At 43.6% G+C, this 15,559-nt stretch overlaps 1 protein-coding gene across 6 annotated transcripts in view; it reads left to right on the top strand.

The window, feature by feature from the left end:
* Window positions 1-1,270: 1,270 nt before the first annotated feature.
* RNF41 (ring finger protein 41) overlaps window positions 1,271-15,559 on the top strand; it is a 37,666-nt gene continuing 23,377 nt past the window's right edge. For 3 of the 6 annotated variants that reach the window (XM_053374913.1, XM_053374903.1, XM_053374869.1), the window contains exons 1-2: window positions 1,271-1,444; window positions 7,783-7,927. The gene's annotated coding sequence lies outside the window, so the exon portion shown is untranslated. Of the gene's footprint in view, window positions 1,445-5,199; window positions 5,300-7,782; window positions 7,928-15,559 lie in introns of those variants that run through there. The other 3 variants (XM_053374880.1, XM_053374887.1, XM_053374930.1) reach the window with 3 other exon arrangements.

Raw genomic sequence — 15,559 nt, 5'->3', positions numbered from 1 at the left:
ACAACATTTTCAAAAGATGGTTGGTTTCTATCACTGTGAATTCCTCCTTCATTCTTGATAGAGGTACCTGGTTTAGAAACCATCACAGACCCTCCAAATGTCCCTATTTTCCAGGGGCACTCTCGGATTTACAGATGCTGCCCTGGTTTCTTATTTGATCCCAGAATGTCCTGCTTTTCCTTAGGTAAAGGTAAAGGGACCCCTGACCAGCAGGTCCAGTCGTGGCGGACTCTGGGGTTGTGGCGCTCATCTCGCTTTATTGGCCAAAGGAGCCGGCGTACAGCTTCCGGGTCATGTCGCCAGCATGACTAAGCCGCTTCTGACAAACCAGAGCAGTGCATGGAAACGCCGTTTACCTTCCCGCTGGAGTGGTACCTATTTATCTACTTGCACTTTGATGTGCTTTCGAACTGCTAGGTTGGCAGGAGCAGGGACCAAGCAACGGGAGCTCAAACCATCGCGGGGATTCAAACTGCCAACCTTCTCATCGGCAAGTCCTAGGCTCTGTGGTTTAACCCACAGCTTTTCCTTAGGATGTCACTATTTTCATCAGAGAAATGTTGGAACATATGGTAAGATGTCACTATTTTCACTGGAGGGCATGGAGTTATCTGACCCCCGAGCCATTTGAAGGCAGCCCTCTCTTTTCATTAGGTAAATTTTAAAAAGGTTGTACAATACAGGACTGAGACCAAATCACATGATTTTGTTCCTACAGAAGATGGGGAATGGGTGAAGTTGTTTAGAAACTTTAAAAGTTTCAATGGAGATTATGCAAGAGCTGGATAAACCAGTTTCTTCCCCAGAACAAGGAATGTGGATAATGTCTAATTATTCCGATCTCAAAGGCTGCTCTTGTGAGGTCAAATGTAGGGTTCACTCCGATCGTGGAGGATTCGAGCTGTCGGCCTTCTGAACGAGCAATTCCAAGCAGCTCAACGGTTTAAACCACAGCGCCACCCGCGTCCGCCCCAGGATCTGCAGCCCCCGACGTCTCTCGAGTCAGCGGGATCAAACAGAACCGCGGCATTCTAAGCATCAGCCTCCATCTAGGTCCCGCCCCCAGACACGCCCATAGCGGAAAGGACCACGCCCCCACCCGCTCTTTTTCTCTGGTCTGGAGAAGGCGGAGGCAACCTAAACCACAAAGCCCCGCCATTGGCTAGAGCGGTCTCGGCTCGGGCTACTCCGCTGTGTGGGCGGGGTCGCGCATCCGGGTTGAATCTGGCGTGTTTCCGGCGGCGGCAGTGGTGGTGGTGGCGGCGGCGGGTTGGGGGGGAAAAAAGAGAAGAAAATAGAAGGGAAATTCGGGGTTGCGGAGCGACGGCAGGTTCCGAGCGGGGCCTAGCGAGTGCTTGAAGCGGGTGCAGGTGGCGGAGAGCGAGCCTGGTCTCGCGTATGCGGCGGGGTGACGTTGGAGGGCGGGCGTGTTTTTGTTTCTGAGGTAAGTGGGGGCGCCTGAGAGGAAATGAAGGGAGGAATGGGCGGGGAGGGGAGACCGCCGGAGCTCCCGTTGGCGGCGGTTATCTGAGGGGGCCGTCGCGAGGCGGGGAGCCCGCGTCTGAGGGGGCTGTTGGGAGTGTCGGAGACCCCGACTGAGGCTCCTCTTTCTCCCCCCCACCCTTTGCACATTTCGCAAATGTTGGGCTGCCCCCACCTCAGTTTAGACACGGTGGGGCTTACCTTCCCAGGCTTGTGCTGCGAAGGGGAAAGCTGGAGTGGAGGAGAGAAGCTGGCGAGCTGTGGCCGTTTCGTAGAACCGTGGAGTTGGAAAGGAACCCCCGAGGGTCATCTAGTCCAACCCCCCTTTTGCCCAACTCGGGGCTCGAACTCGCGGTCTGAGGTTGATCTAACTCTACCGACTTAGTTATCCCAGAGGCTTTGGGTCTGTCTGTGTGTAATACTGTGGTACCTTGGGTTAAGAACTTAATTCGTTCTGGAACGAAGTGCAGAAAGATGACTTAAAGCTTTCATGAAATATCACATAAAATCACCAGTTTGTTTCATAGGTTATTTTTAGAGTTAGAAGCACTAACTGTCTCTAAAAGCTGTACACAGGCAGTGACTTTGGCTTGGATGTTAAACTGGAGGAAGTAGTGCTTAAATAATGAAAGGTGGTTGCTTTCAAGAATGGACTTGTCAATAGTTCATGTGTGTATGGAAAAAGTTGTTCTGCCTAGTTACTACTTATTTGTGTAGAAAGTATTGTTTCTGGAGCTATATTTATGTAAATGCCTCCTCCCTCCTCCTGAAAAAAGACCTCACTTGGCTTCTTTCAACTACAGTGGTACCTCTGGTTATGAACTTAATTTGTTCCGGAGGTCCGTTCTTAACCTGAAACTGTTCTTAACCTGAAGCACCACTTTAGCTAATGGGGCCTCCCGCTGCCACCGTGCGATTTCTGTTCTCATCCTGAAGCAAAGTTCTTAATCTGAGGTACTATTTCTGGGTTAGCGGAGTCTGTAACCTGAAGCGTCTGTAACCCGAGGTACCACTGTATATCTATATGTAGTCTTGCAAACTGCCTTGAGAACTTGGTTGTGTAGTCGATACGCAATTTGGGTGCGTTTTGGGGTTTTTTTTAAGAAAAAAAGTAAGCCATCAGTATGTGGTCATCGGGGTAATGGGGCGGGGGGACGCCTTGGCAGCCACGGTGTTCAGCGGCAAATGTTTTATTTGGGACTGAGTTGGCTTCAAATCACTTCGTGGGAGTTGATGGGAGCTTTAAAAGATGGGTTGGGTGAGGCAAGTAAGAAGAAGAAAGAAGCCCCGTGCCCTCTGCCCTAAGCACTTTGGAGAAATGGAGGGTCTTTTAATACAGAAATATAAAGCACCAATGTAATGTGCATGATGTACATAGTCTTTTTTTTTTTAAAAAAAAACCCAAACCACAGAATAGCAACAAGAAAGGCAGGTCCCTGCCCAGATCAGTTTACAGTAGATACACAAATGCATGCGCGTCCACATGTTTTAAGTTTAAAAAAACAATTGGTAGAGAATCCTCCACATAGTGGGAAAAGTGACTGGCACTGCTTCTGAGGAAAGGAGCTGTTGGGAAGAATTCGTGTTCTGGTGAAAGAAATTCAGCACCTGATACAGTGGTGCCTCGGATTACAAACACCTCGGGTTACAGACTCCGCTAACCCGGAAGTAGTACCTCGGGTTAAGAACTTTACCTCAGGATGAGAACAAAAATCGCACAGTGGTGGCAGCGGGAGGCCCCATTAGCTAAAGTGGTACCTCAGGTAATAGCGGACCTCTGGAACAAATTAAGTTTGTAACCAGAGGTACTACTGTAGTTGAAACTTAGAAGCCAAGTGAGGCCTTTTTTCAGGAGGAGGGAGGAGTATCATAGAACAGTAGATAAAACAGAATGATGTATGGGTGGTCCAGTATAAATGCACCATTATTTCATTAATGACGTTGCAGAATACACATGAAAACACAACAAAAACAAGTCTGGGGTGTCCCTTAGCATGTTGCAGATTTCTGATTGGTTCTGTTAGGGCTTGTCCACACCTCCATTTGCCCCCCATTCTCCCCCCAACCCCCCTCCCCCGATTACTGTTTTCAACGGATTGCTGTTTGTTCCAGTTCAGTGGTAAAGAGCATGTTTTCCCAGCAAAACCTATGGAGCAAATGCAAAACGACTTGGACTCGTCCCTAAAAACACAGTATAAGTGGGAAACAGTAAGACTTGTGCTTTCTAGGCACAGGACAAGTGGAAGTGTGGATGAGCCCTTAGTTATTAAAGGATAAGGAAAGATGTTGCTGCACTCCCAACTTTCATCAGACCCAGCTTCGGTTACAGCTTCTGAAGAGCCAGTTCCCCACCTCTGGATTACAGACCTTGACTCTAGAGCAGTGTCCTCAAATTAGAATACCCACCTGTGTGGTTCAGCTGTTAGGTGACCTAGTTTTACCTGTTCAATGCAGGGGATCAAAAATGCCCAGCATATACTGCACACAAAAAAGAAATAGGAGTCCCTCATTTGCTTTCAAATGCTTTCAGCTCCAGAAAGCATGACAACAGGGTTGAAGGAAGTTGTAGTCCAGCAATATCTGAAGGGCCCTAGATTTCCTAGTCCTATGTTAGAAGGAACTAGTGGCGTGGGGAGTGCATATTAGAGCCGTGCATAATTGAGCAAGATATTGTGCTGAAGGATCTTATGGCAAGCCATTGCTTGAGGCTGGGAGAGGAGTCAAGGGCAGAATACCTAATGCTTCAAGGAAGTGTTCTCTCTCTAGTTTGAGCATAGATTACAACAGAGAGCTAATCGTTTTATAGGCTGTAAAGCAAATTTTTGCTGCCTAAATTCTGTTGTGCTGTAAGCAAACAGGGGAATAACCAGGACATTTCAAGGTCTATTCTCTCGCTTGAGCTATTGTATGTGGAAGTGCAACTGCAACATCTTCACAAGTCCTCTGCCCTGTAGATGTGCCCTTGATGTGTGAAATTGTTGCGCTTTAACAATTGGAATAATGAGGCTTGGAGGATACAGATAATGTCATCATTAAGCATGTAAGAAAATGGTCTGATTTGTAGCATATTATCTAAAACTGGTGAGATCTCCCTTATTTGTTGCACAAATGTTCACTGGAAAGCACAACATAACAGTAACCCATAAGTAAAACAGTGACACGTGCATGGGGGATCTTTAACTCTTCTGAATGAATGCATAACACATTACTATATCTCTTCGCCCCACCCACAAAAAACCACATCGTAAGCATTTTTGGAGCAGGGTTAATGCCCGGGTTTAACTTGAGTGTGAATGGAAAGTGGTTAAGCAAAATTGGCAGCTGGGTTGCTGTCCTTGACACATTTACTATGGTCTTACAGAGCAACCACCTCCCCCCCCCCCCGCCCCATAATCTGGTTCACCAGTGAGGGGCCAAGTCAATTCAGAGACCTGCTCTACTCCCGCAGAAAGCTTTGTGGGCATACACCCACCTTTGGTGTATTCTTGGTGCCAGTAGTCAGTTTTGAACTCTGAAGCAGGGAATTCCAGGAGCAGGATGGAGGCTCTTTGGATCTGCTAGATCCAAGGCCCCATTTTTCCTTGGATAGACCCCAGGAACATTCCATCTGCACCAGCATGGAGTTGAAGTAACTAATTCTGTGGGGGTTGAAAATGTTGTTGTTTTGCCCTAGCTGGTAGATGTTTGGACGGGGCAGGTGATCTACACACTCATCCTCACTTAGGATTGTATTCTTAAATCTACTGAACAGAATTCTGCTGTTGATGTGTAAAAAGTTAACCTATCCCGTTTACTGCAACACTTTTTCGCTGTCATGGTACGTATGACAGCAGTAGGTGGCTACATCATGACTTAAAAGTACAGAGTATGATTTCTGTTTTACTCTTGAATTAATGTGCCGTATTTAAGGTTGGAATGTAAATACTTCAGCTTGTGTTAGAATATCCTTGCTTTGAATTAAACTTCAGAACAGACATAGAACTCATGTGCTAATCTAAAAAGTTATTTTCATGAACCATTAGCTATCAACTTTAGGTAAAAGTTATTTAGCAAAGCCTATGTAATATTAAAGCTGTGATTATGTTCTTATTTTCTGTCAACAGCTAATCTTTACTAAATTCCTAGAGATACTTTTTCACACCACTCATTTAGTAACTTTAGTGAGAATTGATGTGCAAATAAGAAAATTGATGTGCAGTTAAGAGATGACCTAATGTGTAATATTAGAGCATTTTTCCTAGATCTGTTTGCTGTATGGCCTGATGTGTAATGTTTGATCCTTGTTTCCAAAACTGTTTGCTGAGAGAATAAAGTTTTATTTGAAAATGGCCTTCAAGATGACTGACTGACTGATTGACTGACTGACGTAATTCCTGGCTGTGGCTTTTGTGGCACAAACCTCTGTTTTCACTGCTAGTTCATCATCTTATGTGTAAGGCAAGTGAGGAACAGCTGTCTAGCACAGATTCCTCTGTCTTTTAAAACCTCTTCTGTTGCCTTGTTACACTTTGTTTTGGTAGAGGTTTTTGCTAGTACAAGGTGACTCGGAATCCTTAAGCAGCCATTAGGATCATAGCAGTGGTGATTTACAGTCTTGGTTTTTTTAGAATTATTTATTTGTTTTGGTCCACTTGTCATCGGGATGGACGAATCTTCAGAATGTTTGAATCTGGGGTTAACCGCCCTCAGTCTAGAGTCTTATCTTGTACCCTTCCATGCTCAAAATAAGTTATTTGTATGGTGCAGTAATGCAGCATAGCCACTTTTGAATAGCTGCAGTTCAGGGTTCAAAATCCCCATGCAGCCATGAAGATCACTTGGTGACCTTGGACCAATCACTTTTTCTCAGCCTAACCTACCTCACAGGGTTGTTGTGAGAATAAATTGGGAAGGATGAGAAGTACCGTATTTTTTGCTCCATAGGGCGCACCGGACCATAGGGCGCACCTAGTTTTTAGGGGGGGAAATAAAGAAAAAACATTTCATCCCTCCCTCCAGCCCCAAAGAGCAAAGAAGCCAAGACAGCGAGTGGGATCCATCTGCTGGCTGTCTTGGCTTCCTCTTTAGCCGCGCGCAACCTCTCCAGCCGGGAGAGGCTGCACGCAGCTTTGGCAGAAGCCAAGACAGCGAGCGGCATGGATCCCGCTCGCTGTCTTGGCTTCGTTTTTAGCCGCAGGGCTGGGGAAGCCCTAGCTTCCCCCGACCCCAGCACCCAGAACAGGTCCGGGAGTGGCGGCAAGGTTGCGCGCAACCTCGCCTTTGCTCCCGGAGCTTGCCGGGCTGGGGGCGGGGGAAGCTGGAGCTTCCCCTGACCCCAGCCCCCAAAACGGGTCCAGGAGTGGCAGCAAGGTTGTGAAGCCTTTGGAGCGCAGCGCGAGGTCCCGCTGCGCTCCAAAGGCTTCAGGCAGCTATCCCTGAAGCGTGGAGAGCGATAGGGGTCGGTGCTCACCGACCCCTCTCCCTCCATTCGCTCCATAGGACGCAAACACATTTCCCCTTCATTTTTGGAGGGGAAAAAGTGCGTCCTATAGAGTGAAAAATACGGTATGTATGTCAACTTGAACTGCTTGGAGGAAAGATGGAATATAAATGCAATAAATAAATTGCTGCTTCCCAGGGGCAGAGCGCATGGCAGGTTGCAAAGGCAAAGGAGTAAGTGATCCACTTGCACCAGTGCCTATGGACCTGCATCCAGTTTTATAGTCTAATCCAGCTGCCAACCTTATGTTTGGTTATGGCCCAGGAAAACCTGTCTCAAAGGTTAGCGTAGTAGTGTTTCATATAAGGTTACACTTTATTTTGGGGTGGACAGTGGTTAATGGCTACTTAAAATGTGTTTTTAAATGCCCCCTGATTTAGGATTTCAAATCTATTATAGAAAGGAACTTTATTGCATGAAAATCGTACCAGCTGATCAACCTTATTGGGCAATATTGCTTCATATCAAGCTTTTTGCTCTTGGGAAATTGGTGTTAAAATGCCGAAAACATAATACAGTACTAGTACATAATGAATCGTTTGCCCTGCCCAAGGGCATGGAAATGAACTACATTTTAATAACATGTTTTGCTGTCTTATAATTTTGTGCATGAAGTAAATTACTAGTGCAAAATTATGTCCACATGGCTTATGATACAGTTGATGAAATATTGTTTGTTGGGTATAAATAGCTTAATGTATGTTCTTGTCGTTGTTAATAGTAGTATAGAGCAACTACATGTCTTGCCGCAATGCTTGTAATCTGTAATATAATTTCACGTCTGGTGTTGTCTCTTCTTTTATATGTTCCTGTGGCTACAGATCATGGCTGCAGAGAAGAATGACAACTTAGTCTGAATGAGGAAGAGCAGGAAGAAGATGGGCCACTGTGATATACTCTTTGAAAAGAGCAATCGAAAGTCATCTTTGTCTTATTGCTGTTCAGGAAGGAATTCTTCTACAGAAGGTAAAGCAACTTGGTCAGAGCTCAAAGGGTGTTTGGGGCTAATGCATTTGCATTTCTCTTTGTATTGAAATCTAACAGTGGCTGTGCATTCAACCAAATGGATTGATGGATTCAGTTTGTGACATATCCTGTTCTTATGGGGAAGACAAAAAACAAAACAAAACCCCAAGCCGGGTGCTGTTGTCCTATATTTGTATGCACATTCTATTTTTATTTTGTCATTAGAAGCTTTTAGAACTGAAAGCTTTGGAGAGATTTGCCAATCGAAATAAGATATTGAAAGGATCTTCAATTCTACAACTATGGTGCATTCATTTATAATCTATGCTATGCAGCCCAAACACCAATGGCTTCTCTGCATTACATTGTTTGACAAACAATGGTGGATGACAAAAGTTCGTACATGTAGGACTATTTTGGTCACTTTTGGGAAGCTACATAAAATGTAGATTTCAAATTCAGCTCTTTCAGAAGCACCTGAAAACTTACTCTATAGATGCTCTGTTTCTGGAACAGGACATGTTTGAGTCCTATGGGTGTTTTCTGTACCATAATTGGCAATAACAAAGATTCCTAGCTGAAAGCCTTATTGCTTTAAAGCAAACAGCATCTGCTGAAGGTTGTTGCTTCTATGCCAGAAAAACAGTATTTCCTGTAGTACTAATTCCTAAGTGATGGCTGAGAGCCTGCCAGGGAGTACAAGAGAACTGCTAGGAGGTTAATCGCTGTGGATGTTGCTGTAAGGAAAGGGCACAATACACTAAGTCGTGGCAAAATGAGAGAGAAAGAAATTGAGCACATGCCTAAAATTCCGTTAAATTGACGGTATAGCAGAGTTGATGGGTAGATATTTTTACGTTTAGGAAAGAATAGAATTTTAGGGAGAAAAGGCTGACTTTGAGACTTTGCTGCTCCTTTTCTGTGGAACACTCTCTTGCTGTTATTTTTAAAAGAAGTTCTTAAAGGAAACAAAGATAGAAGCCACTGAATATATGCAAGCAATGGAGAACGAGGAGGCAAAGAAATCTGTCAGGAGCATAACATGAGATAAGAGACAAAAGGTAGGAAGGAACAAGGCAGTGCAGAGCTTTAAGAGCTATTGAACACCATAATAGGGAGTTAGACGCACATTGGAGGGCACATAGTCATTGCTAGGCAAGGAAACTCAGGTGTGCAGCAGCATTTTGAATAGTGAAATAAAGCAGAATATGGAAGACCAATTGAACAAAATACTGCTTTAGCTCACATAATTTTAATACTTGAATTACAACTTGGTGATGAAAAGAGAATCAGCAATCTTTTTTTCCTTTACAACACTCCCTGGTGCTGTGATCCCATATTACCATTTTTTTCCCTTTTTTGATCTCATTGCTCTTGGGTGAAAGTAAGCAAAGACAGCGGGCCTGGCAGAGCTTATGTTCAAACTATACATAAGCAGCTTCAAGTAGCTGTTTTGTTGACTTAGGAGGCTTATGTTTGACTAGTTGCTGATCTGCCTCCCTTCTTTAGAAATCTTCGACTTGGGTGTCATGATTGCTTTCAGAAGCATAATGTTCTGGAAGGTAATTAAAGGTTACGCTTTGGGGGGAGTAATCTGCCTGGCACTGTGAAAATAATATGCTTGGGCTGCAGAAACACTAAAATGATCTGTCATTCGTTGCGAAAACAAGCTCCTGGTCTCTGTGTTTCGTGCCAGCATTTTTCCTGAGAAAAACACTCTGTATGAACAAAGTGCAAAAAGATGACTTAAAGCTTTCATGAAATATCACATAAAATCACCAGTTTGTTTCATAGGTTATTTTTAGAGTTACAAAGACCAACACACTCTAAAAGCTGTACACAAGCAGTGACTTTGGCTTGGATGTTAAACTGGAGGAAGTAGTGCTTAAATAATGAAAGGTGGTTGCTTTCAAGAATGGACTTGTCAGTAGTTCATGTGTGTATGGAAAAGTTGTTCTGCCTAGTTACTACTTATTTGTGTAGAAAGTATTGTTTCTGGAGCTATATTTATGTAAATGCCTCCTTGTGTTGCCTTCCTGAAGCAGTTAGTGACAAGATGGCTTTCTTGAACTGACTTCTGCTTGTCTTGAATGTAGCTTCTGATTAGTTAAGATGATTTTTATATTGTCTTGATCTGCTTGTTGTGAAATGATGACCGCTACTACAGATGAGCTTTTGAGGTGCCAATTCCAGTTGTTATAAATATGGTCCTGTGAGCTAGATCTGAGTAATGAACTTTACACAAGGTTTTATTATATTTATTTATTTATTTAATTTCTGGACTGTTTTCTGTAAGACATTGGAAAGCAATTTGAGAATAAAACAATATATAAATGTGAAACAGTTTTGAGTCCAATACAAATGTAGATGGGCGTTTTCCTCCTGTCTCCCCAACTAAAGAAGATAAATTAAATACAACATTCACAGGACAATAGAAGATATGCAAATTTACTTGTCCTAAGCTGTTGGAAGGGCTATTCATACTTTTTTTACTTCCATCTTTTTTTAAGTACCGTATTTTTTGCACCATAACACTCACTTTTTTTCTCCTAGAAAGTAAGGGGAAATGTCTGTGCGTGTTATGGAGGGAATGCCTACGGGTGGCGGGGGGGGGGATCTGCTGCAGTCGTGAGCAGAGGATCCATGGTTCCCCTTCGTTCCCTCCTCCGTGGCTCACTTTGAAACAGCAAAGTGGGAGAAGAGCCACTGAGTGGGAAGGAGAGAGGGACAGAGAGCCTGCTTCTTTAAAGGAGCAAAGCGGGAAAGGAGGGAGAAAAGCAGAGCCTGCTTGCTTTAAAGGAGCAAAGCGGGAGAGGAGAGAAGCCTTCTCCCCTTATACCCCTCTTCTTCATTATTAGCAGCATTCTTCTCCACCCAACCCACGCGTGCTCCTTCTCCCCTTAAACCCCTCTCCTACATTATTAGCAGCATCCTTCTCCACACACCCCACGCATGCTCCTTGTCCCTTGAGTGCTTTTCCTTCCCTCCCCACTTAAAACGTGGTTACAAAGCACGGATCCACATGGATCCTCAGGATTTTTGCACTGGGTCACCCCAAATTCACCATCAGATCACATAGCATGTCCATGGCTACATCTTGCACCAAAAAAATCACGCACCCACTGTTGCCTGGGGCCGCAGTGGTGCAAAAACGTGGTTACAAAGCATGGATCCACATGGATCCTCAGGATTTTTGCATTGGGCTACTCCAAACTCACTGTCAGATCACATGTCTGTGGCCACAGCATGAACCACAAAAATCATACATCCACTGTTTCATTTAGAATATTTTTTTTCTTGTTTTCTTCCTCTAAAAACTACGTGCGTGTTATGGTCGGGTGCGTGTTATAGAGCGAAAAATACGGTACTTGAATTTACTTACTGGTAGACCACTATATCATTTTGCTGGTAAATTCATGTCTGCTTGCCATGACCAATTACCATTAATTTCTTTAGAAAAAACAGACTCTAAAAACACAAGAACACAAACGATTTAAGGTGTACTGTTGGGAGATTGTGTAGAGAAGCTACAGATATTATCTGTATGTCTACTTCTTCTGTCTGACAACAGAGTCAAGTCATCCTTGTTCTTCGAGTTGATAACCCTATAGAGCCCCACATTCCCATAAGCAAGAGGTAAAGTCATTGACACTTGTAAACTCTGAGGACTGCTTCATAGCATTAATCTATTTGTAGGTGGAGGTTGTATTGTGTAATGTGTGAAGGGCAGTGTGAGTATATTTACCAGGAAGAATAAATTGTTTAGTTTACTCAGTGCAAGAGACCTACATTTCGGAATTTTTGCTGTGAGCTGGTGCAGTCAATATTATCGTCAAACGATGAATTATTGGAGCCAGAATGACTTTAGTCCTGTACTTGAACATTTCAGAGTGCTCTGTCTTATATTTCTGTAATTGATAACATGCCTGTGTAATAAGCAAGAGAGACTATCCTCACTTTGAAATCTGGGAGGCAGAGCACTTTAAGACACTGGAAGGAGGCGCCAGTAGTAGTGTCTGTTACATAATGACTATCTGTGCCAAGCGACATCCAGACTGCAAGGTGTGCTGTGCATAAAAAGGAAATTAGCATGTGGAAGTCTCATTAGGGCAATAATTATATAGAAGTTCTTTCAGTTCTTTCAGTTTTTTATAAAAATGGAAAAAGATTAACATAGAATAGTATCCCACCTTTCATTTCTTTTAAAGGAGGCTTGGGGTTGCAAGAACTTTGCCCTAACCTTGAACTAGATTTTTCTCTAGGGTATCACAGCCCATTGATGTGCACTTGACTGTTACATACATTCCTAAACAATGGGCCACATTGCTTCTAATAATGTATTTGGAGGTTTTGTGTGCATTTTTTGTTTCACACATTGGTAAGATTTGCATGTAATGTGAAGCCAAACGATGCTTATGTCAGGACTGGACTTAGTGCAAATGTACAAGCGCAAGGGCTCTCAAGGGAGAAGATCGTGACCACCTTGCTCCCCCTCTGTACTTGACGCTGCAAGCTAAGCCATGGGTTGACTTAGCATGTTGTCCAATCCTGAACTTGTGATTTGTCTCTTTCTAGACAAACTGGGTGTTCATCAGTATGCGGATGATACCCAGCTCTACCTCTCTTTTAAATCAGAACCAGTGAAGGCGGTGAAGGTCCTGTGTGAGTGTCTGGAGGCGGTTGGAGGATGGATGGTGGCTAACAGATTGAGGTTGAATCCTGACAAGACAGAAGTACTGTTTTGGGGGGACAGGAGGCTGGCAGGTGTGGAGGATTCCCTGGTCCTGAATGGGGTAACTGCCCCTGAAGGACCAGGTGCGCAGCCTGGGAATCATTTTGGACTCACAGCTGTCCATGGAGGCACAGGTCAAATCTGTGTCCAGGGCAGCTGTTTACCAGCTCCATCTGGTACGTAGGCTGAGACCCTATCTGCCTGCGGACTGTCTCGCCAGAGTGGTGCATGCTCTGGTTATCTCCCGCTTGGACTACTGCAATGCGCTCTACGTGGGGCTACCTTTGAAGGTGACCCGGAAACTACAACTAATCCAGAATGCGGCAGCTAGACTGGTGACTGGGAGCGGCCGCCGAGACCATATAACACCGGTCTTGAAAGACCTACATTGGCTCCCAGTACGTTTCCGAGCACAATTCAAAGTGTTGGTGCTGACCTTTAAAGCCCTAAACGGCCTCGGTCCAGTATATCTGAAGGAGCGTCTCCTCCCCCATCGTTCTGCCCGGACACTGAGGTCCAGCTCCGAGGGCCTTCTGGCGGTTCCCTCACTGCGAGAGGCCAAGTTACAGGGAACCAGGCAGAGGGCCTTCTCGGTAGTGGCGCCCGCCCTGTGGAACGCCCTCCCAACAGATGTCAAAGCGATAAACAACTACCTGACATTCAGAAGACATCTGAAGGCAGCCCTGTTCAGAGAAGTTTTTAATATGTGACATTTTAGTGTATTTTTCATCTTTGTTGGAAGCCGCCCAGAGTGGCTGGGGTACAAATAATAAATTATTATTATTATTATTATTATTATTATTATTATTATTATTATAAACGACAAGCTGCAAATCAAGAACATAGTTTGTTTGCAGCTCATGCTTTATGTTGAGCAAGACAACTCTGGATTTGGAGGACACACTAAACCAGACCATGGCTTGGCTCACAGGACAGGAGGAACATCCAACAGTTGCGGTCTCCTCTCTGGAAACTCACATGCTCACACATTTTCACTATGCCATAATTTGGCATTATTCTATTTATTTATTGCATTTATATCCCACCTTTCTTCCAAGAAGCACAGGTCTCTCCGTCTCCATTGTATTGCTACAACAACTGTATGAGGCAGGCTAGGCTGAGAGACAATTAAAAGGGGATGATAGAAAAAAGGGGATATTTTATGTGCAAACTTGGTCATTAATTCTTCTGGTTGACATTCTTAGTATGTCTCTGGGTGCTCCAATAGAAACCGCAGTCTCTTAAAAATGACAAAAGCTTTTTCTGTTTAATTTACATTACAATGCCCAGAAAGTCCTACATTAAGTAGCATGCTCTTTTCTGAATTAAAATTGGAGGCGTGCATAACTGCACATGGAAAATGTCTGTAAGAGTAAGATTCACTCATGTCCTATGCTTTTGCTTGAGTCACACTTTGCTTGAGCGTGCCTCCTAATTGAAAGAATGCAAAACCAAAGCATGCAGAGAGACAGTGAAAAGTCTCATTTGGTAATAGGCCCCCCCTTTCCTCCTGTGTTGCTAATGACTGGGTCATTTAGTAAGGAGTGGGCATGCTGTGCCCAAAGGCATATGAGCCCACCACCATACTGAAGCAAGGCAGACCTGAATCTGATTATGCCTGAAATGGAGACCTCTTTATGGCAGATGAAGGTAATAGATTATATGGGACTGGCAGAAATGACCGGCAGAATCCGAGACCAGGGACAAGAGACGGCGGAAGAAGATTGGAAGAAATTTAAGGACTATCTTAAGAAACATTGTAAAATTATTGAATGTTAGAACGATGTTGATTTTGAAATTAAGTGGTTTTTTAGCTGTAATGATTATGTAATTAAGAAAAGAAAGGTCAAAAATTATATAGAAATTAGGGGAAGGATTTGCTGAATTGAACTAATTAGAGATTGGAATACAGAAAGGGGAGGTATGAGGAGGTCGGGAAAGTAAGTTTTATGAATATAGGGGATTGAAATTATACTTGTTGTTGCATGTGTTTTGTATGTATTTTTGTTGTTTCTGTTTGCTCTTTTGTTTTTTCTATTTTATATAAATCTTTAAAACTTTAATAAATATCTTATAAAAAAAGAAAGAAATGGAGACCTCTTTAAACCACTTATAAAAGGCGAAAGATTTATACGATCTGAAGAGAAACCAGAGTGTGTTTTTATGTGTTTTTAAGTGTTTTTTTTCTTTATTTTTTGAAAATTCCAATAAATATTTATTAAAAAAATAATAATAAACCACTTATACACCAACTTGGGTCCCACGATACAAAAAGGGATATAAATGTAAGGGGGGAAATGATAGAATAAAACTGTTTGTGTGTTAAGGGCCATGTTCCTTTAGAAATAATCTGTTAGTGACCATAGGTTGGCAGTGAGTGGGGTCACCCCTTCTCTCTGCCCTATAGAGGTAGGGACAGATCTCACTTGAACTGATTGCATGTAGAGGGGTTTTGAAATCAGACAGAAGGCCACAGGTTGTCCTGATTTAGTCACACCCAGTGCAGATAAGTAGCTAGCTTAGAGCATGGTGTTAGTAATGCCAGAGCCATTGATTTGATCCCCCATGCTGGCCTTTTTGCGCTGAACAAGGGCTTCATGCAATCTTTCTGAGATTACCTGGAGATTCACCCTACATTTTCAGAGTTCCGGGGCTGAGAAATAGTATGCAGCAGTGGCACTATTCAACCCAGTGCCTTTTAAATTATTTCTGTTAAATAAATAAAATACAATTACCTGCTATTCTCCTTGATGTAGCAAACCAGGGCTCTTGTACCCTAAAACAGCAGGAGAGAACTGAAGGGGAAGGATTCCAGACTAGGATAGGAGAAACCACTGCTATATATATATATTTTATTCAGAGCTCTTAATGTGACAGGCAGTTGGTCTGGCTCTGGCAAC

This window comes from Podarcis raffonei, chromosome 2 (assembly GCF_027172205.1).
Source record: "Podarcis raffonei isolate rPodRaf1 chromosome 2, rPodRaf1.pri, whole genome shotgun sequence".
Lineage (NCBI taxonomy): Eukaryota > Metazoa > Chordata > Lepidosauria > Squamata > Lacertidae > Podarcis > Podarcis raffonei.
Note: the sequence above shows the minus strand (reverse complement) of the source record. Positions and strands in the feature narration are given on the sequence as shown.